The sequence below is a fragment of the Rhinoderma darwinii genome, chromosome 5 (assembly GCF_050947455.1).
Source record: "Rhinoderma darwinii isolate aRhiDar2 chromosome 5, aRhiDar2.hap1, whole genome shotgun sequence".
Classification (NCBI taxonomy): domain Eukaryota; kingdom Metazoa; phylum Chordata; class Amphibia; order Anura; family Rhinodermatidae; genus Rhinoderma; species Rhinoderma darwinii.
Genome location: NC_134691.1, coordinates 214,200,042 through 214,223,613, shown reverse-complemented (window position 1 = coordinate 214,223,613; position 23,572 = coordinate 214,200,042). Strand labels below are relative to the sequence as shown.

Below are 23,572 nucleotides of genomic sequence, written 5' to 3'. Positions count from 1 at the left end.
CCTCCAACAATTTTATATATTAAAAAAGTGACCAGGATCTGTTTTATGTTTTTATGGGGTTCCAAAATGGAAAAACTAAAACGTGATTTTATGTACAGATGTAAGGACAATGGCGGGAGAGATGTTCCTAACCTTTTTAACTTCTTTTACATTAAATACTTTTGCTTCTGTTTTAAAATGTATAATTCTGATGGTATTTTTAGCTACTTTTTAAAGTACGCTACGGGCATGATTTTTAAACGATGGTTTCGTGTCCCTTTGAATTCTCCTGTGCTTCTGTGTCCCCCAAAACAATATGCGGTGCTCGAAAAAACTGTCAGGCTCCTAGGTCTCCAAGAATTGGAGCCTGACATATTGGGGGACCAGAAAAAAGTGTCACTCTCCTGTAGGCGGCAGGAGGATACACTGGCAGTTTCAAATTTCTCACAGGCAAGGTCCAAGGTGGTGTGGCGGAACGTTTTCGGGAAATTTATGGCAAATGTGCACAAGGACCTTGCCTGGGCAATCGTTCACCAGTGCCTCCCTACTCGTGAATTCCAGCATAGGCGAGGACTGGTGGCGAGAGCCAAGTGCCCGAGAGACAGGTGTGGTGACGACGAGACGATAATGCACCTGTTTTGGAACTGCCCATATGCACAGGAGGTTTGGAGGAAGGTAGGCCCATTGCTGAAATGGGCCTGCGGTCTTAAAGATCTTAAATTTGAATACGTGTTTTATGGTCTTTTTAACTGCCCAAGTTTTAAACAGCAAATGGTCTGTTGGATCATTTTAAACTGTTTTAAGAATGCCATTTGGAAGGTTAGGAACATTCTGCTTTTTAAACATGATTTTATTGACGTTAAAAATTGTGTGAAATATGCCCTAAGTGAAATGTATATTTATTATCTTAGGGACAAAAAGCAGCTAGGGGTAAAAGAAGCAACATCCATGTGGTGTTTGCAAATGTGGAATACCATAACATTGTAAATAAAAATGGTTTTATTCTTTTATGTCTTTTATGCCCTGTATAAATTTTATCCTGCTATTGTTCTGTACTTTTATTATAACATCTGTATTAATGGTCTTATTATTATTACTTTTGTATTCATTTAAATGTATGAATATTCATGTATTATGCTGTTGATTTTATCTTGTGGTTTCAATTTTAAAAAAAAGTCTGTAAAATATATTATTTTTGCCAATAAAAAACTTTGTTGAAACCTTATCTGTTCTTATCAGTTTAATATCTGATACGTCCCCTATCTGGGGACCATATATTAAATGGATTTTTAGAACAGGGAGATGGAAATAGAGCTTGCTCTGTCCACTCCACGCATTGACCTGGTATTGCAGTATTTCCAGGACCGGTGCACCCTTCCCTTATGTGTTGACTAAAATCAGATTCCAAAAGTGTTTTTTCTCTTTGCCATTGTTTCTGTCTTTCTGAAGGGATCTCCCCTTTTAATCCCATTATTTCAACACCTGTTGGACAATGCATTTGTACAGTCATGTGTGATAATGAGCTCATTTATTAAATGCAATTAATGAATACATTGCCACCTCTTGTTGTGTGTGTGTGTGTGTGTGTCTTCTGTGTTTCTGTGTTTCCGGCATTTCACATTGGAACAGCTCATTCACCTTCCTTGTCTTCTCTCCGCCCTCCCTCCCTCCCTCCTAGGTAAGTTAAAGAGCTGCACCTGAGCCAGCCACTGATTGATGCAGCACCACAGTCAAATAGTGGAGTGGAGTGGAGTAGGGGAACAGCAAACAGCCATTAAAGCAGCCAGCCGCCTACCCGCCACAATGGACCTACCTGTGTACACTAGGTGGATGTGATGGAATGTACTGTCGTCCCTACATTTCAAGAAGAAGTAAGAATTGCAGTTGCAACAAACCCTTGCTTGCCTACAAAGAGAGCAGCAATTTGGATTTGTTACTATGTTACCTGGAAGAATAACAAACTGTGCAAGGATGGAGGTTGTAGGAGCAAAGAGAAGTTGTCTGTAAAGTTGGTGGATGCCTATTTTCCATTTTGCAGTCCCTTGTCTCCCTCTTGTGGCCTCCTGGAGGCAAATAAATGTGCAAAAAAAAGACAGCCTGGCGGCCGGCTGTTGCAGTGTTGCCCTCTCAGGCAACACTGAGTGACTGACTGAGCCTCACAGTCTTATATAAAGTTCAGACGGAACTTTGCACGTGTCATAGTGGAGCCCTCAGGATTCCAGAGCCAGCTTTCTGACATCATAATGGGGCCTGCCTCAGAGATAAAAGCCTGGGCCCAGGCAGTGTTGTTCAGTGCTGCTCAGCAGGCAGCACAGGACTGGATTAAAGCTGATACAAGGTGTGAAGGAACAAGGGGTGGCTGTGGGCATGCACTTGCTGCCGCTGCCAGTGTTTATCTGCATGGCAGGAGGGCATTTGGGCGTTGCCAGGAAGGCGTTTTTATGTAGATTCCTCCTCTTTCAGCACTGCATTGTGGTGCAAGCAAAAGAAGCAAATCCTGTCTGGCTTCCTCTCCGGCCTTTATTCACCTCCCGCTTAGTAGCTGTAAATGTGTGTGAGCCTGCAGGGCCCCATGGAATTGCCTAGGAGTAGGCTGAATCGCTGCAAGGGGTGAACAGCAGTATGGGACAGGCTCGGGCAAGGCAAGGGCCGCTCGGGTTATCGCTTCTCGGCCTTTTGGCTAAGATCAAGTGTAGTACCTGCTCAAGCTGAGGTTAGTAATCATCCCTGCCGGTGGTACGTGGGCCATCGTAGGGGGATGACAGAACGCCGAGGTGAGGGCAGGGAACCACAACGGTCATCGCTCTGGTGTACGCATTTGGTTTAAAGGTACCATTTGTAGGTGACCAGGCGACCGCCGGATCGAGGTCAGGAGGTCGGGTAGTTTGAAAGCCCGAGTTGCTATGTGCCCCAGGGCTGGTGACCCTGGGGTGCCCTAACTCACTGGGGGTGGGATCCCACTGAGTGAAGGCACACTTGCACGCACTCTTCTTTCACACTTTTAAGCACACACCTTTATTCTCCCGGCCTTCTGGCTGGGAGATGAGGAATTTTTATATACCTGGCGGATGTCCAGGCTGTATCACAGCGCACATCCACTTATTTAATTTTGTTTTTCACTGTGTGTTTGTCACGTTTGTCACAAGGATTTTGGGATGCGGTGCCCTTTTGGGACCCTCCTGAGGTCTAGGGGGAAAATGTGTGGCCTTCTGGTTCCTTTTTCCCCTGCAACCCGGCCTCCCTTCTTCGGAGGGGAGGTGCAACTAGGATGCAGGCTCCTAGGTGGACACTGGGGTGGCAGCCCAGGTAGAAGCCTAGGAGTGTGTTTGGGTCTCCCTAAGCTTCGGCGAGGGGGGACCATCGATCCTTGATCCTCTAGGCCTAAGGTTTGGAGGGTCAGGGAATGGTTATGCGGGGCCTCTCTCTTTTAAGAGAAGGGCTGCGATAGACCGCATCCTTGTGCACTTTTTGTGTGGCACCTCTGCACTTTTTATGCACTTGGGTGATAGAAAGCACGGCTCGGGCTTTCAATTAAAAATCTGTTCTTATCAGTTTAATATCTGATACGTCCCCTATCTGGGGACCATATATTAAATGGATTTTTAGAACAGGGAGATGGAAATAGAGCTTGCTCTGTCCACTCCACGCATTGACCTGGTATTGCAGTATTTCCAGGACCGGTGCACCCTTCCCTTATGTGTTGACTAAAATCAGATTCCAAAAGTGTTTTTTCTCTTTGCCATTGTTTCTGTCTTTCTGAAGGGATCTCCCCTTTTAATCCCATTATTTCAACACCTGTTGGACAATGCATTTGTACAGTCATGTGTGATAATGAGCTCATTTATTAAATGCAATTAATGAATACATTGCCACCTCTTGTTGTGTGTGTGTGTGTGTGTGTCTTCTGTGTTTCTGTGTTTCCGGCATTTCACATTGGAACAGCTCATTCACCTTCCTTGTCTTCTCTCCGCCCTCCCTCCCTCCCTCCTAGGTAAGTTAAAGAGCTGCACCTGAGCCAGCCACTGATTGATGCAGCACCACAGTCAAATAGTGGAGTGGAGTGGAGTAGGGGAACAGCAAACAGCCATTAAAGCAGCCAGCCGCCTACCCGCCACAATGGACCTACCTGTGTACACTAGGTGGATGTGATGGAATGTACTGTCGTCCCTACATTTCAAGAAGAAGTAAGAATTGCAGTTGCAACAAACCCTTGCTTGCCTACAAAGAGAGCAGCAATTTGGATTTGTTACTATGTTACCTGGAAGAATAACAAACTGTGCAAGGATGGAGGTTGTAGGAGCAAAGAGAAGTTGTCTGTAAAGTTGGTGGATGCCTATTTTCCATTTTGCAGTCCCTTGTCTCCCTCTTGTGGCCTCCTGGAGGCAAATAAATGTGCAAAAAAAAGACAGCCTGGCGGCCGGCTGTTGCAGTGTTGCCCTCTCAGGCAACACTGAGTGACTGACTGAGCCTCACAGTCTTATATAAAGTTCAGACGGAACTTTGCACGTGTCATAGTGGAGCCCTCAGGATTCCAGAGCCAGCTTTCTGACATCATAATGGGGCCTGCCTCAGAGATAAAAGCCTGGGCCCAGGCAGTGTTGTTCAGTGCTGCTCAGCAGGCAGCACAGGACTGGATTAAAGCTGATACAAGGTGTGAAGGAACAAGGGGTGGCTGTGGGCATGCACTTGCTGCCGCTGCCAGTGTTTATCTGCATGGCAGGAGGGCATTTGGGCGTTGCCAGGAAGGCGTTTTTATGTAGATTCCTCCTCTTTCAGCACTGCATTGTGGTGCAAGCAAAAGAAGCAAATCCTGTCTGGCTTCCTCTCCGGCCTTTATTCACCTCCCGCTTAGTAGCTGTAAATGTGTGTGAGCCTGCAGGGCCCCATGGAATTGCCTAGGAGTAGGCTGAATCGCTGCAAGGGGTGAACAGCAGTATGGGACAGGCTCGGGCAAGGCAAGGGCCGCTCGGGTTATCGCTTCTCGGCCTTTTGGCTCAGATCAGGTTTATTGCCTGGTCTGGGCCGGGGGTTCGGTCTTTCGTGGAGTCCTCTCCGACGTTTTTGGGAGCGATCATCGTGCCGTTGGGCATTCCTCATCAAGATGGCAGCTGTGCGGAATACAATTCGTTTTGTGGTGAATGAGCAGAGGAGAGAAGAAGTGGATACTGGGCACATCATTGAGAACATCCTTCTGGACCTGGCTGGAGTCACATTGGTAGAGGTATTCTGTATCCAAGCTTTCAGCAATATTGCTACGTATGACGTATCCTTTTTTGAGGCCGCCTACTGTCTAAATGTTTTTCAGTTGCTCAAGGAGAAACATATGCATGAGGCTTTAAAATCTATTGAAGTGCTACCTCTTTTCTCAGCAGTGGAGAAATGTATTACCATCCACATGTATAACCCATTTCTGGATAGAAGGCTGGTCAGGGCCTTTTTAGCTCACTACTGTACCCATGTTAGAGGAGGTGTGGAGCAGAAGAACCTATGGGGAGTTTTCAATGGTGATATCAAGTACTGGGTCAGGCTGAAACCTGACTCCAGCTGTATTGGAGGAGTGATGAATCCTCCTGCTAATTTTTCCATTGGTGGGAACAAGGGATATCTTTACTACCAAGATATGCCATCATTTTGCAGATCATGTTTTTCCTACGGGCATACTAAAGATGCATGTAAAGGCAAGGTTTGCAGAAATTGCAAGGAAACAGGACATGAGGTTAGTGCATGCATTTCCCCATCCAGGTGTGATATTTGTGGTTTGCCTGGTCATACCTGTAGAAAATGCCCAAAGGTGTTTCCCTTCTTAGGGCAAGAGAGAAGGACATGGGGCAGACAGGTGAGAACAACAAGTTCCCTTGCTGCCTCTTCTGATGTAATTTCAGAGCCTGCTGGCAGTGTTTCTGTGGCTGCTTCTCAGGACCCTGGGAAAGCTGGATTAGGAGAGGTTCTAACCTCACATACTGACAGCATGGAGTTGGGTGTGGTCCCTCCTGCAGAGCCAACTGTTGATGAGACACCTGTGGTTATACCTATGGAAGGTGAAGACACAGCGCCACCTAGTGGGTGTGCATACCCTGATAATGGTGCAAGTATGCAAATTTTGTCTTTCTCTAGCCCAGAGTCAAAAACGGAAGACTCAGCTAAAGTGGAGTGGTCAATATCGGAGGAGGACGAGAAGGAGGCCAGGATGCCTAGTGCCACTAGTGCGGAAATTTTCCACAAAGTTGTCTCAAAAAGGGGGAAATCTGGAAAGGCGGTGAAGAGACTGAAGATTGGTTTGTTGGAAGATTCTGCTCATGCAAATCCTTTCTCATTGCTGGACAGTGACTCTAGTTGTAGCCCTAAGTCATCTGAGGTGGCCTCAGAAGTACCCAGCTCTCCTGGGGAAGGTTTCCTCAGTGAAGTCAATGTGGCAAATCTGGAAAGAGCAATGTATTTCCCTGGGACGTGATATGTTCTGGCTATTTCATGGCTTGCTTTTCCACTAACCATACTATGCCCGCATGTCTTTGAGATTAAAGATTGTCTCACAAAATGTACGGGTGTTCTCCTCTGCTCACAAGCGTGCTGCAGTCCTGGACTTTTTGGCCTCTAAGGGCAGTGACATTGTTTGCGTACAAGAGTGTGGTTTATCAAAAATGCCTAGGAAAGAAGAATGGAAGTTTGGGGAAGCAATTTGGTCCTTTTCTTCCACAAATAGGAATGATGGAATTGGTATTCTCTTCAAAAATAATGAGTTTGTCATCAAACAGACTCAGATCATTCAGGAAGGAAGATGTGTCTGTGTGTTACTATCCTATAAGGGATGGCAGTTTAGGCTTATCAATATCTATGGCCATGCTGTGAAATCTGATAGGTTGGCACTTTTTGATAGTTTAAAATTTTTTCTACATGGTAAAGTTCCTGTTATTATTGTCGGTGATATTAACTGTATCCTGGAGAAGCAGGCCCGAGCTGGATCCACAGAGTCAAATGTGGACGCTACCGGAAGTTTGTGGAATAAAATTTTGCAGGACTTTGCTTTGCAGGACGCTGTCACCAGGAAACCAGGTCCATTTACGTACCATGCCGATGACGGAAGAACGGATTCTCGTCTGGACTTTTTCTTTTTTTCTATTTCAGCAATGAAATGTGTAGATTATGCGCAGGAGAGAGTGTGGTTTTCAGATCACGAGTGTTTGTTGGGGGTTTTTGTTATAAATAATTTCTTTTATGGTAGAGGGGTATGGAAGATGAATGTTAGTTTTTTGAGTGATGAAAGGGTAAAAACTAGGTTTGGGAAAAAATATGGGTTTTGGGTTAGGAAGAAAAGTTCTTTCTCTAATGTGTGTGAATGGTGGGTATGGGTGAAAAAAAAGATTGGTGGGTTTTTTAGACAGATAGGGTATAGAAGAGCGAGAAGGAAAAGATTGCAATATTCACGCTTTAATATGCGGATGACGTTCCTTCAACAATGTAAAAATTTGGGTATGGATGTAAGACACGATTTGGAAAAAACAAAAAAAGATATTAAGGAGTGGTTCCGAGAGAAAGGGAAAGAAATAATATTTAGGTCTAAGGTGGAGGTTAGAGATAATCACGAGAAGTGCACTAGATTTTTCTTTAAAAAAATGTGTGGTGGGAAAAGTGGTATGAATGTGTTATTGGATAAGGATGATAAAGAGGTGTTTGGTAAGGATGTGATTGATGTGGTGTCTGATTTTTATAAACAACTGTATGATGTGAAGAAGTGTGATCTGGGTGACGATGATGAGTTTTTGGATATTGTGTGTAATTTTGTTCCTGAAAGTGAATGTGAGCTTTTGCTTGGTGAGATTATGGATGGTGAAGTAAAGGATGTGGTGGGAAGTATGGCCAAAAATAAGTCTCCAGGGACCGATGGAATACCAGCTGATTTCTATGGGAAATATTGGGATATAATTGGGAAGGATGTTATTGATGTTATGAGAGTGTTGTTTTCTGGGACGAATATGTGTGATGTGATGAAGAAGGGTATGGTAGTTCTGTTGCATAAAAAAGGAGATAAGAGACGGTTAGAAAATTGGCGACCAATTACTTTGCTGAATACGGATTATAAAATTTTTGCCAAGCTGATTGCGAATCGTATGAGAGATGTGATTGGGTGTGTAATTGATGAGGATCAGGTATGTGCGGTACCGAAAAGGAAATTGCATGAGAACGTGGCGTTGGTGCGGGACATGCTTGAGGATTGTAAGGGTCGGAATAAGAAGGTGATTGTGTGTGCGTTAGATTTTGAGAAAGCGTTTGATCGTGTGGCGCATGTGTTTTTGTTCAAAGTGTTAGAGAGAATGGGTTTTCCGGTTCAGTTTGTGAGTTTGTTGAAGAAATTATACGCGAATGCAAAGAGTTGTGTGCAGGTGAATGGGTTTTTTTCAGAATCATTTAGTATTATGTCTGGTGTGCGACAGGGTTGTCCGTTGTCTCCCATCCTTTTTATTTGTGCGATTGAACCATTGTTGCAAATGATTAGAAATGATAAGGTTGTGAAAGGTTTGGTGGTGCCCGGGTGTGATGGAAAGCGTGTGAAAGCTTTGGGATATATGGATGATATTTGTGTATTGTGTGATTCAGTGTATGATATGTCCAGAGTGAAGTTGATTGTAAATATGTTTTGTATTGCGTCTGCTTTTAAAATAAATTGGGGTAAGAGCAAATTTAAAATTTTTTTCAGTAATGAGCGAGTGTGTGATTCTGATATGGAACAGGTGAATGGTGTGAGAATTTTGGGTATTGTGTTTGATGATGAGCTGAAAGGGAAAGAAAGTTGGGATGAGTTAGGTGGTAGGATTGTGCGAAAGTTGGAAATGTGGAGAATGAGGGATCTTTCTTTTTCGGGGAAGGTTTTAATTGTCAAAAGTATTATTCTACCTATGATTTTATATGTTGCTCTGGTTTTTCCTCCTGCTGTTGCTATGTTAAAAAAAGTGAATAGAGTTTTGTTCCTTTTTCTATGGGGGAGCGGGATTGAGAAGGCAAGGAGAGAAATTCTAATGAAAAGCAGACGTAATGGAGGCCTTGATTTCCCAAATTTGGAGATTTTCATTGGAATTAATTGTGTACGTTTTTTTGTAGAGCTTTTATTTAAGGAATCCAAGGCTTCCAGAATGTCTAAATATCTAGCTGGAACGGTGATTCAGCGTCTAAGTTGGGAAAAACGAAATTTATGTAAACCAATTGCTTTCCAGTGCACGGGGTGGTATTTGTATGTAGAAAAATTTATCAAAAAGTTCCAGCTAGAGGATGTAAGAATGGAGAGATTTTTGAGAGAAAAGAATGTTGTGAGAAGTATGTGTATGAATAATGTGATGTGTTCTGTAAATGGTTTGAATTCGATGGAGTCTAAGTCTGTGTGGAAGAAGATTGTTACGTATGATGTGTCAAATAAGCAGAAAGATTTATTATGGATGTCGGTACATGGAGTGTTGCCTGTAAGGAGTGTTCAGAAAAGAAGAGGTTTGGTTGCATCTGAAAGGTGTCCGAGAGAAGGTTGTGGGGATGATGAGGATGTGAGTCATGTGTTTTGGTCGTGTAAGCATGCAAAGGATGTTTGGAAAAAGTTGAGTGGGTTGTGCGAAGAATTGACTGGTTTGAAGAGTTTGACGTATGAAATTGTCTTGTTTGGTTTGTGTAGTTTGGGTAGTGAAAAGGATAGAGTGTTGTGGATTTTTTTGACTTGTGTGAAAGAGGTATTGTGGAATACGAGGAATTTGAATGTGTATAAAAGAGAAGTATTTGAGATGGAGGATGTGGTTAGTATGGTATTGGCTAAATTGTATTTTTATTATAAATGGGATCTAGAAAGAGGTATGGATGCGGAAGGGATATGGCGAATGTTAAAATGGAGGTATTTAGTTTGAGGAATTTTGTTTGATTTATCTTGTATTTGATGGAAAAATAAAATAATGAACCAGAATGATGAGATTTTTTGAAAAATAGAGAGGTGGTTTGAACAACTACAGTTCTCGGTTTTATTCAAAAAAACCTGAATGGTTTAATAAAAAAAAAAAAAAAAAAAAAAAAAAAAAAAAAAAAAAAAAAAAAAAAAAAAAAAAAAAAAAAAAAAAAAAAAATCTGTTCTTATCAGTTTAATATCTGATACGTCCCCTATCTGGGGACCATATATTAAATGGATTTTTAGAACAGGGAGATGGAAATAGAGCTTGCTCTGTCCACTCCACGCATTGACCTGGTATTGCAGTATTTCCAGGACCGGTGCACCCTTCCCTTATGTGTTGACTAAAATCAGATTCCAAAAGTGTTTTTTCTCTTTGCCATTGTTTCTGTCTTTCTGAAGGGATCTCCCCTTTTAATCCCATTATTTCAACACCTGTTGGACAATGCATTTGTACAGTCATGTGTGATAATGAGCTCATTTATTAAATGCAATTAATGAATACATTGCCACCTCTTGTTGTGTGTGTGTGTGTGTCTTCTGTGTTTCTGTGTTTCCGGCATTTCACATTGGAACAGCTCATTCACCTTCCTTGTCTTCTCTCCGCCCTCCCTCCCTCCTAGGTAAGTTAAAGAGCTGCACCTGAGCCAGCCACTGATTGATGCAGCACCACAGTCAAATAGTGGAGTGGAGTGGAGTAGGGGAACAGCAAACAGCCATTAAAGCAGCCAGCCGCCTACCCGCCACAATGGACCTACCTGTGTACACTAGGTGGATGTGATGGAATGTACTGTCGTCCCTACATTTCAAGAAGAAGTAAGAATTGCAGTTGCAACAAACCCTTGCTTGCCTACAAAGAGAGCAGCAATTTGGATTTGTTACTATGTTACCTGGAAGAATAACAAACTGTGCAAGGATGGAGGTTGTAGGAGCAAAGAGAAGTTGTCTGTAAAGTTGGTGGATGCCTATTTTCCATTTTGCAGTCCCTTGTCTCCCTCTTGTGGCCTCCTGGAGGCAAATAAATGTGCAAAAAAAAGACAGCCTGGCGGCCGGCTGTTGCAGTGTTGCCCTCTCAGGCAACACTGAGTGACTGACTGAGCCTCACAGTCTTATATAAAGTTCAGACGGAACTTTGCACGTGTCATAGTGGAGCCCTCAGGATTCCAGAGCCAGCTTTCTGACATCATAATGGGGCCTGCCTCAGAGATAAAAGCCTGGGCCCAGGCAGTGTTGTTCAGTGCTGCTCAGCAGGCAGCACAGGACTGGATTAAAGCTGATACAAGGTGTGAAGGAACAAGGGGTGGCTGTGGGCATGCACTTGCTGCCGCTGCCAGTGTTTATCTGCATGGCAGGAGGGCATTTGGGCGTTGCCAGGAAGGCGTTTTTATGTAGATTCCTCCTCTTTCAGCACTGCATTGTGGTGCAAGCAAAAGAAGCAAATCCTGTCTGGCTTCCTCTCCGGCCTTTATTCACCTCCCGCTTAGTAGCTGTAAATGTGTGTGAGCCTGCAGGGCCCCATGGAATTGCCTAGGAGTAGGCTGAATCGCTGCAAGGGGTGAACAGCAGTATGGGACAGGCTCGGGCAAGGCAAGGGCCGCTCGGGTTATCGCTTCTCGGCCTTTTGGCTAAGATCAAGTGTAGTACCTGCTCAAGCTGAGGTTAGTAATCATCCCTGCCGGTGGTACGTGGGCCATCGTAGGGGGATGACAGAACGCCGAGGTGAGGGCAGGGAACCACAACGGTCATCGCTCTGGTGTACGCATTTGGTTTAAAGGTACCATTTGTAGGTGACCAGGCGACCGCCGGATCGAGGTCATTAGGCCGGGTAGTTTGGAAGCCCGAGTTGCTATGTGCCCCAGGGCTGGTGACCCTGGGGTGCCCTAACTCACTGGGGGTGGGATCCCACTGAGTGAAGGCACACTTGCACGCACTCTTCTTTCACACTTTTAAGCACACACCTTTATTCTCCCGGCCTTCTGGCTGGGAGATGAGGAATTTTTATATACCTGGCGGATGTCCAGGCTGTATCACAGCGCACATCCACTTATTTAATTTTGTTTTTCACTGTGTGTTTGTCACGTTTGTCACAAGGATTTTGGGATGCGGTGCCCTTTTGGGACCCTCCTGAGGTCTAGGGGGAAAATGTGTGGCCTTCTGGTTCCTTTTTCCCCTGCAACCCGGCCTCCCTTCTTCGGAGGGGAGGTGCAACTAGGATGCAGGCTCCTAGGTGGACACTGGGGTGGCAGCCCAGGTAGAAGCCTAGGAGTGTGTTTGGGTCTCCCTAAGCTTCGGCGAGGGGGGACCATCGATCCTTGATCCTCTAGGCCTATGGTTTGGAGGGTCAGGGAATGGTTATGCGGGGCCTCTCTCTTTTAAGAGAAGGGCTGCGATAGACCGCATCCTTGTGCACTTTTTGTGTGGCACCTCTGCACTTTTTATGCACTTGGGTGATAGAAAGCACGGCTCGGGCTTTCAATAAAAAAAAAAAAAAAAAATCTGTTCTTATCAGTTTAATATCTGATACGTCCCCTATCTGGGGACCATATATTAAATGGATTTTTAGAACAGGGAGATGGAAATAGAGCTTGCTCTGTCCACTCCACGCATTGACCTGGTATTGCAGTATTTCCAGGACCGGTGCACCCTTCCCTTATGTGTTGACTAAAATCAGATTCCAAAAGTGTTTTTTCTCTTTGCCATTGTTTCTGTCTTTCTGAAGGGATCTCCCCTTTTAATCCCATTATTTCAACACCTGTTGGACAATGCATTTGTACAGTCATGTGTGATAATGAGCTCATTTATTAAATGCAATTAATGAATACATTGCCACCTCTTGTTGTGTGTGTGTGTGTGTGTGTGTGTGTGTCTTCTGTGTTTCTGTGTTTCCGGCATTTCACATTGGAACAGCTCATTCACCTTCCTTGTCTTCTCTCCGCCCTCCCTCCCTCCCTCCTAGGTAAGTTAAAGAGCTGCACCTGAGCCAGCCACTGATTGATGCAGCACCACAGTCAAATAGTGGAGTGGAGTGGAGTAGGGGAACAGCAAACAGCCATTAAAGCAGCCAGCCGCCTACCCGCCACAATGGACCTACCTGTGTACACTAGGTGGATGTGATGGAATGTACTGTCGTCCCTACATTTCAAGAAGAAGTAAGAATTGCAGTTGCAACAAACCCTTGCTTGCCTACAAAGAGAGCAGCAATTTGGATTTGTTACTATGTTACCTGGAAGAATAACAAACTGTGCAAGGATGGAGGTTGTAGGAGCAAAGAGAAGTTGTCTGTAAAGTTGGTGGATGCCTATTTTCCATTTTGCAGTCCCTTGTCTCCCTCTTGTGGCCTCCTGGAGGCAAATAAATGTGCAAAAAAAAGACAGCCTGGCGGCCGGCTGTTGCAGTGTTGCCCTCTCAGGCAACACTGAGTGACTGACTGAGCCTCACAGTCTTATATAAAGTTCAGACGGAACTTTGCACGTGTCATAGTGGAGCCCTCAGGATTCCAGAGCCAGCTTTCTGACATCATAATGGGGCCTGCCTCAGAGATAAAAGCCTGGGCCCAGGCAGTGTTGTTCAGTGCTGCTCAGCAGGCAGCACAGGACTGGATTAAAGCTGATACAAGGTGTGAAGGAACAAGGGGTGGCTGTGGGCATGCACTTGCTGCCGCTGCCAGTGTTTATCTGCATGGCAGGAGGGCATTTGGGCGTTGCCAGGAAGGCGTTTTTATGTAGATTCCTCCTCTTTCAGCACTGCATTGTGGTGCAAGCAAAAGAAGCAAATCCTGTCTGGCTTCCTCTCCGGCCTTTATTCACCTCCCGCTTAGTAGCTGTAAATGTGTGTGAGCCTGCAGGGCCCCATGGAATTGCCTAGGAGTAGGCTGAATCGCTGCAAGGGGTGAACAGCAGGGTGAACAGCAGTATGGGACAGGCTCGGGCAAGGCAAGGGCCGCTCGGGTTATCGCTTCTCGGCCTTTTGGCTAAGATCAAGTGTAGTATCTGTTCTTATCAGTTTAATATCTGATACGTCCCCTATCTGGGGACCATATATTAAATGGATTTTTAGAACAGGGAGATGGAAATAGAGCTTGCTCTGTCCACTCCACGCATTGACCTGGTATTGCAGTATTTCCAGGACCGGTGCACCCTTCCCTTATGTGTTGACTAAAATCAGATTCCAAAAGTGTTTTTTCTCTTTGCCATTGTTTCTGTCTTTCTGAAGGGATCTCCCCTTTTAATCCCATTATTTCAACACCTGTTGGACAATGCATTTGTACAGTCATGTGTGATAATGAGCTCATTTATTAAATGCAATTAATGAATACATTGCCACCTCTTGTTGTGTGTGTGTGTGTGTGTGTCTTCTGTGTTTCTGTGTTTCCGGCATTTCACATTGGAACAGCTCATTCACCTTCCTTGTCTTCTCTCCGCCCTCCCTCCCTCCTAGGTAAGTTAAAGAGCTGCACCTGAGCCAGCCACTGATTGATGCAGCACCACAGTCAAATAGTGGAGTGGAGTGGAGTAGGGGAACAGCAAACAGCCATTAAAGCAGCCAGCCGCCTACCCGCCACAATGGACCTACCTGTGTACACTAGGTGGATGTGATGGAATGTACTGTCGTCCCTACATTTCAAGAAGAAGTAAGAATTGCAGTTGCAACAAACCCTTGCTTGCCTACAAAGAGAGCAGCAATTTGGATTTGTTACTATGTTACCTGGAAGAATAACAAACTGTGCAAGGATGGAGGTTGTAGGAGCAAAGAGAAGTTGTCTGTAAAGTTGGTGGATGCCTATTTTCCATTTTGCAGTCCCTTGTCTCCCTCTTGTGGCCTCCTGGAGGCAAATAAATGTGCAAAAAAAAGACAGCCTGGCGGCCGGCTGTTGCAGTGTTGCCCTCTCAGGCAACACTGAGTGACTGACTGAGCCTCACAGTCTTATATAAAGTTCAGACGGAACTTTGCACGTGTCATAGTGGAGCCCTCAGGATTCCAGAGCCAGCTTTCTGACATCATAATGGGGCCTGCCTCAGAGATAAAAGCCTGGGCCCAGGCAGTGTTGTTCAGTGCTGCTCAGCAGGCAGCACAGGACTGGATTAAAGCTGATACAAGGTGTGAAGGAACAAGGGGTGGCTGTGGGCATGCACTTGCTGCCGCTGCCAGTGTTTATCTGCATGGCAGGAGGGCATTTGGGCGTTGCCAGGAAGGCGTTTTTATGTAGATTCCTCCTCTTTCAGCACTGCATTGTGGTGCAAGCAAAAGAAGCAAATCCTGTCTGGCTTCCTCTCCGGCCTTTATTCACCTCCCGCTTAGTAGCTGTAAATGTGTGTGAGCCTGCAGGGCCCCATGGAATTGCCTAGGAGTAGGCTGAATCGCTGCAAGGGGTGAACAGCAGTATGGGACAGGCTCGGGCAAGGCAAGGGCCGCTCGGGTTATCGCTTCTCGGCCTTTTGGCTAAGATCAAGTGTAGTATCTGTTCTTATCAGTTTAATATCTGATACGTCCCCTATCTGGGGACCATATATTAAATGGATTTTTAGAACAGGGAGATGGAAATAGAGCTTGCTCTGTCCACTCCACGCATTGACCTGGTATTGCAGTATTTCCAGGACCGGTGCACCCTTCCCTTATGTGTTGACTAAAATCAGATTCCAAAAGTGTTTTTTCTCTTTGCCATTGTTTCTGTCTTTCTGAAGGGATCTCCCCTTTTAATCCCATTATTTCAACACCTGTTGGACAATGCATTTGTACAGTCATGTGTGATAATGAGCTCATTTATTAAATGCAATTAATGAATACATTGCCACCTCTTGTTGTGTGTGTGTGTGTGTGTGTCTTCTGTGTTTCTGTGTTTCCGGCATTTCACATTGGAACAGCTCATTCACCTTCCTTGTCTTCTCTCCGCCCTCCCTCCCTCCCTCCTAGGTAAGTTAAAGAGCTGCACCTGAGCCAGCCACTGATTGATGCAGCACCACAGTCAAATAGTGGAGTGGAGTGGAGTAGGGGAACAGCAAACAGCCATTAAAGCAGCCAGCCGCCTACCCGCCACAATGGACCTACCTGTGTACACTAGGTGGATGTGATGGAATGTACTGTCGTCCCTACATTTCAAGAAGAAGTAAGAATTGCAGTTGCAACAAACCCTTGCTTGCCTACAAAGAGAGCAGCAATTTGGATTTGTTACTATGTTACCTGGAAGAATAACAAACTGTGCAAGGATGGAGGTTGTAGGAGCAAAGAGAAGTTGTCTGTAAAGTTGGTGGATGCCTATTTTCCATTTTGCAGTCCCTTGTCTCCCTCTTGTGGCCTCCTGGAGGCAAATAAATGTGCAAAAAAAAGACAGCCTGGCGGCCGGCTGTTGCAGTGTTGCCCTCTCAGGCAACACTGAGTGACTGACTGAGCCTCACAGTCTTATATAAAGTTCAGACGGAACTTTGCACGTGTCATAGTGGAGCCCTCAGGATTCCAGAGCCAGCTTTCTGACATCATAATGGGGCCTGCCTCAGAGATAAAAGCCTGGGCCCAGGCAGTGTTGTTCAGTGCTGCTCAGCAGGCAGCACAGGACTGGATTAAAGCTGATACAAGGTGTGAAGGAACAAGGGGTGGCTGTGGGCATGCACTTGCTGCCGCTGCCAGTGTTTATCTGCATGGCAGGAGGGCATTTGGGCGTTGCCAGGAAGGCGTTTTTATGTAGATTCCTCCTCTTTCAGCACTGCATTGTGGTGCAAGCAAAAGAAGCAAATCCTGTCTGGCTTCCTCTCCGGCCTTTATTCACCTCCCGCTTAGTAGCTGTAAATGTGTGTGAGCCTGCAGGGCCCCATGGAATTGCCTAGGAGTAGGCTGAATCGCTGCAAGGGGTGAACAGCAGTATGGGACAGGCTCGGGCAAGGCAAGGGCCGCTCGGGTTATCGCTTCTCGGCCTTTTGGCTAAGATCAAGTGTAGTATCTGTTCTTATCAGTTTAATATCTGATACGTCCCCTATCTGGGGACCATATATTAAATGGATTTTTAGAACAGGGAGATGGAAATAGAGCTTGCTCTGTCCACTCCACGCATTGACCTGGTATTGCAGTATTTCCAGGACCGGTGCACCCTTCCCTTATGTGTTGACTAAAATCAGATTCCAAAAGTGTTTTTTCTCTTTGCCATTGTTTCTGTCTTTCTGAAGGGATCTCCCCTTTTAATCCCATTATTTCAACACCTGTTGGACAATGCATTTGTACAGTCATGTGTGATAATGAGCTCATTTATTAAATGCAATTAATGAATACATTGCCACCTCTTGTTGTGTGTGTGTGTGTGTGTGTCTTCTGTGTTTCTGTGTTTCCGGCATTTCACATTGGAACAGCTCATTCACCTTCCTTGTCTTCTCTCCGCCCTCCCTCCCTCCCTCCTAGGTAAGTTAAAGAGCTGCACCTGAGCCAGCCACTGATTGATGCAGCACCACAGTCAAATAGTGGAGTGGAGTGGAGTAGGGGAACAGCAAACAGCCATTAAAGCAGCCAGCCGCCTACCCGCCACAATGGACCTACCTGTGTACACTAGGTGGATGTGATGGAATGTACTGTCGTCCCTACATTTCAAGAAGAAGTAAGAATTGCAGTTGCAACAAACCCTTGCTTGCCTACAAAGAGAGCAGCAATTTGGATTTGTTACTATGTTACCTGGAAGAATAACAAACTGTGCAAGGATGGAGGTTGTAGGAGCAAAGAGAAGTTGTCTGTAAAGTTGGTGGATGCCTATTTTCCATTTTGCAGTCCCTTGTCTCCCTCTTGTGGCCTCCTGGAGGCAAATAAATGTGCAAAAAAAAGACAGCCTGGCGGCCGGCTGTTGCAGTGTTGCCCTCTCAGGCAACACTGAGTGACTGACTGAGCCTCACAGTCTTATATAAAGTTCAGACGGAACTTTGCACGTGTCATAGTGGAGCCCTCAGGATTCCAGAGCCAGCTTTCTGACATCATAATGGGGCCTGCCTCAGAGATAAAAGCCTGGGCCCAGGCAGTGTTGTTCAGTGCTGCTCAGCAGGCAGCACAGGACTGGATTAAAGCTGATACAAGGTGTGAAGGAACAAGGGGTGGCTGTGGGCATGCACTTGCTGCCGCTGCCAGTGTTTATCTGCATGGCAGGAGGGCATTTGGGCGTTGCCAGGAAGGCGTTTTTATGTAGATTCCTCCTCTTTCAGCACTGCATTGTGGTGCAAGCAAAAGAAGCAAATCCTGTCTGGCTTCCTCTCCGGCCTTTATTCACCTCCCGCTTAGTAGCTGTAAATGTGTGTGAGCCTGCAGGGCCCCATGGAATTGCCTAGGAGTAGGCTGAATCGCTGCAAGGGGTGAACAGCAGTATGGGACAGGCTCGGGCAAGGCAAGGGCCGCTCGGGTTATCGCTTCTCGGCCTTTTGGCTAAGATCAAGTGTAGTATCTGTTCTTATCAGTTTAATATCTGATACGTCCCCTATCTGGGGACCATATATTAAATGGATTTTTAGAACAGGGAGATGGAAATAGAGCTTGCTCTGTCCACTCCACGCATTGACCTGGTATTGCAGTATTTCCAGGACCGGTGCACCCTTCCCTTATGTGTTGACTAAAATCAGATTCCAAAAGTGTTTTTTCTCTTTGCCATTGTTTCTGTCTTTCTGAAGGGATCTCCCCTTTTAATCCCATTATTTCAACACCTGTTGGACAATGCATTTGTACAGTCATGTGTGATAATGAGCTCATTTATTAAATGCAATTAATGAATACATTGCCACCTCTTGTTGTGTGTGTGTGTGTGTGTGTCTTCTGTGTTTCTGTGTTTCCGGCATTTCACATTGGAACAGCTCATTCACCTTCCTTGTCTTCTCTCCGCCCTCCCTCCCTCCCTCCTAGGTAAGTTAAAGAGCTGCACCTGAGCCAGCCACTGATTGATGCAGCACCACAGTCAAATAGTGGAGTGGAGTGGAGTAGGGGAACAGCAAACAGCCATTAAAGCAGCCAGCCGCCTACCCGCCACAATGGACCTACCTGTGTACACTAGGTGGATGTGATGGAATGTACTGTCGTCCCTACATTTCAAGAAGAAGTAAGAATTGCAGTTGCAACAAACCCTTGCTTGCCTACAAAGAGAGCAGCAATTTGGATTTGTTACTATGTTACCTGGAAGAATAACAAACTGTGCAAGGATGGAGGTTGTAGGAGCAAAGAGAAGTTGTCTGTAAAGTTGGTGGATGCCTATTTTCCATTTTGCAGTCCCTTGTCTCCCTCTTGTGGCCTCCTGGAGGCAAATAAATGTGCAAAAAAAAGACAGCCTGGCGGCCGGCTGTTGCAGTGTTGCCCTCTCAGGCAACACTGAGTGACTGACTGAGCCTCACAGTCTTATATAAAGTTCAGACGGAACTTTGCACGTGTCATAGTGGAGCCCTCAGGATTCCAGAGCCAGCTTTCTGACATCATAATGGGGCCTGCCTCAGAGATAAAAGCCTGGGCCCAGGCAGTGTTGTTCAGTGCTGCTCAGCAGGCAGCACAGGACTGGATTAAAGCTGATACAAGGTGTGAAGGAACAAGGGGTGGCTGTGGGCATGCACTTGCTGCCGCTGCCAGTGTTTATCTGCATGGCAGGAGGGCATTTGGGCGTTGCCAGGAAGGCGTTTTTATGTAGATTCCTCCTCTTTCAGCACTGCATTGTGGTGCAAGCAAAAGAAGCAAATCCTGTCTGGCTTCCTCTCCGGCCTTTATTCACCTCCCGCTTAGTAGCTGTAAATGTGTGTGAGCCTGCAGGGCCCCATGGAATTGCCTAGGAGTAGGCTGAATCGCTGCAAGGGGTGAACAGCAGTATGGGACAGGCTCGGGCAAGGCAAGGGCCGCTCGGGTTATCGCTTCTCGGCCTTTTGGCTAAGATCAAGTGTAGTATCTGTTCTTATCAGTTTAATATCTGATACGTCCCCTATCTGGGGACCATATATTAAATGGATTTTTAGAACAGGGAGATGGAAATAGAGCTTGCTCTGTCCACTCCACGCATTGACCTGGTATTGCAGTATTTCCAGGACCGGTGCACCCTTCCCTTATGTGTTGACTAAAATCAGATTCCAAAAGTGTTTTTTCTCTTTGCCATTGTTTCTGTCTTTCTGAAGGGATCTCCCCTTTTAATCCCATTATTTCAACACCTGTTGGACAATGCATTTGTACAGTCATGTGTGATAATGAGCTCATTTATTAAATGCAATTAATGAATACATTGCCACCTCTTGTTGTGTGTGTGTGTGTGTGTGTCTTCTGTGTTTCTGTGTTTCCGGCATTTCACATTGGAACAGCTCATTCACCTTCCTTGTCTTCTCTCCGCCCTCCCTCCCTCCCTCCTAGGTAAGTTAAAGAGCTGCACCTGAGCCAGCCACTGATTGATGCAGCACCACAGTCAAATAGTGGAGTGGAGTGGAGTAGGGGAACAGCAAACAGCCATTAAAGCAGCCAGCCGCCTACCCGCCACAATGGACCTACCTGTGTACACTAGGTGGATGTGATGGAATGTACTGTCGTCCCTACATTTCAAGAAGAAGTAAGAATTGCAGTTGCAACAAACCCTTGCTTGCCTACAAAGAGAGCAGCAATTTGGATTTGTTACTATGTTACCTGGAAGAATAACAAACTGTGCAAGGATGGAGGTTGTAGGAGCAAAGAGAAGTTGTCTGTAAAGTTGGTGGATGCCTATTTTCCATTTTGCAGTCCCTTGTCTCCCTCTTGTGGCCTCCTGGAGGCAAATAAATGTGCAAAAAAAAGACAGCCTGGCGGCCGGCTGTTGCAGTGTTGCCCTCTCAGGCAACACTGAGTGACTGACTGAGCCTCACAGTCTTATATAAAGTTCAGACGGAACTTTGCACGTGTCATAGTGGAGCCCTCAGGATTCCAGAGCCAGCTTTCTGACATCATAATGGGGCCTGCCTCAGAGATAAAAGCCTGGGCCCAGGCAGTGTTGTTCAGTGCTGCTCAGCAGGCAGCACAGGACTGGATTAAAGCTGATACAAGGTGTGAAGGAACAAGGGGTGGCTGTGGGCATGCACTTGCTGCCGCTGCCAGTGTTTATCTGCATGGCAGGAGGGCATTTGGGCGTTGCCAGGAAGGCGTTTTTATGTAGATTCCTCCTCTTTCAGCACTGCATTGTGGTGCAAGCAAAAGAAGCAAATCCTGTCTGGCTTCCTCTCCGGCCTTTATTCACCTCCCGCTTAGTAGCTGTAAATGTGTGTGAGCCTGCAGGGCCCCATGGAATTGCCTAGGAGTAGGCTGAATCGCTGCAAGGGGTGAACAGCAGTATGGGACAGGCTCGGGCAAGGCAAGGGCCGCTCGGGTTATCGCTTCTCGGCCTTTTGGCTAAGATCAAGTGTAGTATCTGTTCTTATCAGTCCTTGTAAGGATAGATAGCTCGGAGAACCACTGGGGGCTATAAACACTAGCTTAGCGATCCAAGAGCGTTCCAGACGAAGCCGGCGACGAACTGCGGAGAAGAACCACCGAAGACGAAGATCCAGAAGGGAGAAGCCGCCATCGGGGAAGAAGCTCCGGGAGATCGCTGCCGGGAAGAAGGAGAACTGCGACAGAGACCTTCGGAGAAGAGCCGCTGCTGAAGGGGATCTTTGAAGAAGCTCGGCCGCAGAAGAAGCTCGACGAGGAACCGCTGCGGAAGAAATTTCGTGGAAGAACCTCGGCCAGCAAGGAGAAGATTTGCATAGCTCCGCCCCCTTCGGGAAAGAGCTATCGAAGATCCTCCCCAAGCGACAGGAACAGCTGGAAGAAGCCATGGCCTCAACCAGCAACCCTGCCACCCAGAAGAAGAAGGCTGATGGACCAGGTGAGCCGACCCAGGCCAGGACATCTCCTCCTGAAGCCTCCTCAAGCCAACAGGCCACCAGGAAGCCGAACCAGGCTGCTCCAACCCTGGAGCCCTGGATGAAGCAGACTGTGGCCCTGAAGCTGAAGGAGGTGGACGGGAGAGTGCCGGACATGACGGAAGAAGTGTTCTGCCAGAAGATGCTCCTGGACCAGGGCTTCGCTAAGCCGGAGACCATCAGCATCCAGGCCTTCATGACCGGGATGTTCTTCGTGACCTTCGCTTCGATCAACATCTGCAGAAGGTACTGGGAGATGGTGAAAGCGGCGAGGCCTGAATCCCCTTTCTCTCGCTTTGTGGGCAACTGCCCTGTCCAAAGAGAGGAAAGGCGGGTGACGGTCTCAATGCGGAACCCACACACCCCCGGCAAAGACATCACCACGCTCCTGAAGCGGTTCTGCACAGTGGTGAGGGAACCCACCCACATCCTGAACGGACTCGGCTTCTGGACTGGCAAGTGGTCGGTAATCGTCCGACTGAACAAGGATTCGAGCGCGGAAGACGGCCTCCAGCACCTGCCCCAGTCATTCTCGCTGGGCAACTCCTACGGCCTCATCTACTACCCGGACATGCCGCAGATCTGCAGGAGATGCAGCAAGAAGGGTCATTCGGTGAAGGACTGCAAGGAGGACGCCTGCAAGAACTGCCGGGTAACAGGACACGAGACCAAAGACTGCCCGAAACGGACAATGTGCAACCTCTGCGGACAAGCAGCCCACTCCTACAAGGACTGCCCGAAGAGGGATCGATCCTGGGCAACTGTAGCGGCGAAAGCTCCGGCCAGAGGGAACCCCGCCCCAGCCAGAGCTCCAGCGGCGCAGAAGACCGGGAATAAGAAGGATGGTAAGAAGACGACAGTCCCTCCCCCCCGTCTCCCGGCCCTCCCTCGCCCTACCCTTCCCACCCTCCCTCGCCCGGCCCTCCCCACCCCCCCGTCCCCAACCCCTGTCACCCCCACTGAGGCTCTCACCTTCTCCTACCCACCCATCTCAGTGGTCCTGTCACCTGCACCTCTCCCAACCCAGCCTCCCTTCTCCCCAGCTCCAGCAGCACTAACATCTTCCCCTCCAGCTGCTGGAGTCCTCTCCCTGGAGGATTTTCCCCCTCTTGTCTCCTCAGGTGCCATCCAGAGGAAGAGAAAGGTGAGGGACAGCCCAGCTGCTGAGTCCTCAAAGCGACAAGTCGTGGAAATCTGCGAAGATTCCCTTGCGCAGCAGGAGGAAATGGAGCAGATGGTGGAGGAACTCGTGTCTGAACCTGAGGTCATCGACTTCACAACAGACATCCAGGTGGCTACAATCCTGGAACAATTTTTGTCAGAGGGCCTGCTGGATCTTTCGGACCCGCCAGGAGAGGAGGATCCGCCCGACCGGACTGGTAACTAAGGTGTATCGTTTGCACTAACCTTCTTTATTCTCCCCCATGGCTGCTAAACTTAACATCTTTAGCCTCAATGTGAGGAGTGTTAGAGATAGGACTAGATGTCAGATGGTGCTAACTTTTCTTTCCAAGCAGTCGAGTGATGTATTTATGCTGCAGGAATGTACTCTCCCCTCTTCCAGGTCATACCATCATCTGGCCAGGCAGTGGACCCATGGCCCGTCCTACTGGTCTGGTGGGGGCGACTGTAAGTCTGCAGGGGTTGCCATCCTGATTAGGGGAAGCGTATTTACTGTTGACTCTGTCCAGGAGCTCGCCTGCGGCCGCTTGTTGGTCGTAGACGGTTCCTGGGCAGGAGAGCCGATTAGGCTCATCAACGTGTACGCTCCCCCTATGAAGGCTGAGCGCCTGGAACTATTCCAGACCCTGCGGACCCAGCTCGCCACCACTAG

The 23,572-nt window shown here is 47.0% G+C and overlaps 8 non-coding genes and 4 pseudogenes across 8 annotated transcripts; all 12 read left to right on the top strand.

Moving 5' to 3' along the window:
* The first annotated feature begins 1,165 nt into the window (after positions 1–1,165).
* LOC142653945 (U2 spliceosomal RNA) lies at positions 1,166–1,357 on the top strand. The gene has a single exon (XR_012848780.1). It is a non-coding gene; the product is annotated as a U2 spliceosomal RNA (small nuclear RNA).
* A 1,282-nt stretch (positions 1,358–2,639) lies between these two features.
* Positions 2,640–2,709, top strand: LOC142654686 (U2 spliceosomal RNA; annotated as a pseudogene).
* Positions 2,710–3,488: 779 nt separating this feature from the next.
* Positions 3,489–3,670, top strand: LOC142653819 (U2 spliceosomal RNA). The gene has a single exon (XR_012848677.1). It is a non-coding gene; the product is annotated as a U2 spliceosomal RNA (small nuclear RNA).
* Positions 3,671–10,052: 6,382 nt separating this feature from the next.
* LOC142654372 (U2 spliceosomal RNA) lies at positions 10,053–10,223 on the top strand (annotated as a pseudogene).
* Positions 10,224–11,497: 1,274 nt separating this feature from the next.
* Positions 11,498–11,567, top strand: LOC142654685 (U2 spliceosomal RNA; annotated as a pseudogene).
* A 788-nt stretch (positions 11,568–12,355) lies between these two features.
* On the top strand, positions 12,356–12,540 carry LOC142654209 (U2 spliceosomal RNA). Its single transcript, XR_012848928.1, has one exon. It is a non-coding gene; the product is annotated as a U2 spliceosomal RNA (small nuclear RNA).
* Positions 12,541–13,842: 1,302 nt separating this feature from the next.
* On the top strand, positions 13,843–14,033 carry LOC142653390 (U2 spliceosomal RNA). The gene has a single exon (XR_012848322.1). It is a non-coding gene; the product is annotated as a U2 spliceosomal RNA (small nuclear RNA).
* Positions 14,034–15,311: 1,278 nt separating this feature from the next.
* LOC142653389 (U2 spliceosomal RNA) lies at positions 15,312–15,502 on the top strand. The gene has a single exon (XR_012848321.1). It is a non-coding gene; the product is annotated as a U2 spliceosomal RNA (small nuclear RNA).
* A 1,282-nt stretch (positions 15,503–16,784) lies between these two features.
* LOC142653388 (U2 spliceosomal RNA) lies at positions 16,785–16,975 on the top strand. The gene has a single exon (XR_012848320.1). It is a non-coding gene; the product is annotated as a U2 spliceosomal RNA (small nuclear RNA).
* A 1,282-nt stretch (positions 16,976–18,257) lies between these two features.
* LOC142653387 (U2 spliceosomal RNA) lies at positions 18,258–18,448 on the top strand. Its single transcript, XR_012848319.1, has one exon. It is a non-coding gene; the product is annotated as a U2 spliceosomal RNA (small nuclear RNA).
* A 1,282-nt stretch (positions 18,449–19,730) lies between these two features.
* LOC142653386 (U2 spliceosomal RNA) lies at positions 19,731–19,921 on the top strand. The gene has a single exon (XR_012848318.1). It is a non-coding gene; the product is annotated as a U2 spliceosomal RNA (small nuclear RNA).
* A 1,282-nt stretch (positions 19,922–21,203) lies between these two features.
* LOC142654499 (U2 spliceosomal RNA) lies at positions 21,204–21,305 on the top strand (annotated as a pseudogene).
* The last annotated feature ends 2,267 nt before the right edge of the window (positions 21,306–23,572 follow it).